Genomic DNA, 1,776 nt, shown 5'->3' on the forward strand with positions numbered 1-1,776 from the left:
CCCCCCCAGCACCGAACGACTGCAGGGGGGCAGCAGGGGGGCAGCAGGGGGGCAGCCTCCCGCACCCCCGCAGCCCGGCAGCCACACCAGCGCCGGGGCCGGCGCGGGCAGTGCCACCCCCCGTGCGGCACAGCTCCATCCCCAGCTTCCTTAAAACACACCAAAAAATATTTGTGGGTTTTTTTTTCTCCTTTGGTATTCTACAATTTCACCTAGCATATGTAAAAGGAAATTAAAAATTTCCCCTTAGCACTTGCTTTACGTGAAAGGCTGAAGTGCAGAAATGACGAGGCGGCATTGCGCAGTGTCCCCTCCTGTACGCGCAGAGAACCGCGCGCTGGGGAGGCCAAGTAACGCCCCGCTCCGACGACTGCGCTCCTGCTTCGTATCTCACTGAGCAGGGGTGCTGTTCTCCTCTTGCAGTGACATACACGTGTGTAAAAGAAGATACAACTACTATTTAAATGAAGCTGTTTACCCACCACACAATATGATGATCCAGCCTTCCACGTTACATTAGAAATAACCGTACCACCGAAGCTTTGACCAAGGTCCGCATGCTGTGTAACGGGCCAACGAATACATTTTGATCTTTCAGCTATAAAAAGGAAGCTAACACAAAAACAGATTTGTAAAGTATTTTAAATCTGTTAGCAGCAGGGCCAGTAGGTACATAATGTACTAGTAACATTAACCCAAGCGCTGCAGTAGGCAGTATTTAACACTTCTGGAAAAAAGACAAAAATAGGGTCACACTACCACACTGCTGATTAAATGTACATGCAAAATGTCAGCCTTCACTCCTGCTGTATGTGTTGCAAGCTTCTCTAGGATTAGGTGTTTGGTTTTTTTTTTTTTTCCTCCAGCACCGGCAGAAAGAGTTGGATCTTCCTTACAAGTACAACAAAAGGAGGTGGACATGAATAATCAAAGATATGGAATGGCTTCTACGGAAGAAATCAAATAGTTTCAGAGTATTCAGCCTCAAAAAGAGATGGCTGGAGTCCATGTGCTGAAAAACGTGAGAGGCATGGTATGGAGACGTACAGTAAGTCCAATTGCTTGCCATTTCTCAAAGCATGAAGACCAAATGACACTCAGTGAAATCATCATCCACAGGTTTAAGACAAACAAAACCACAGATGGATAATTAAGTATGGATCCGAGTGTCAGAATTAGATAAAATCATGAATGGTTGTTAAGCAAAATGGCCTGGCTACCACTTCTACCTCAGAAACTTCCTAAGCTAACGTCAGGAAAAAGGCACCAGGTTAAACCACTTTATCTAACCCAGCACAGCTATTCACATGTTCACCTATCCAAGTCTTAATTTTAAACATTAAAAAAAACCCCAAACCCATAAATTATTAAATTCATAGATTAACAAGATTACCTATACCTGACTGAATTGTTCTTAAAAGCTGAACGTAGAAGCTATTGCTAGGTCCAAGAGAGGCAGAAAAAAATTTTGTTGTGGAAAGGACACATGCTTAAACTTCAGTATTCCTGGATCTCAGTCCCTCAAAAAGTACACCCGGGACGCTCCACGGAGAGGAGAGGTAAAACAGAGTCTCTTACCCTGGAGAGGTAAAACAGACTTTTTTCTAAATGAATTCTCACACCAATTCAGAACTGCAGAAGAGAAGCTAGTATTTTATGCACACATTTTAGTAACTTGACCCGCATTCCTACAAGTATTAAAAGTAACTTTTATTAAAAATAAGAATAAATTCTCTTTATAAATACAATCGTTACTGTGTACACAATCCTCTTCAA

This window comes from Platalea leucorodia (assembly GCF_965183815.1).
Source record: "Platalea leucorodia genome assembly, chromosome: 1".
Classification (NCBI taxonomy): Eukaryota; Metazoa; Chordata; class Aves; order Pelecaniformes; family Threskiornithidae; genus Platalea; species Platalea leucorodia.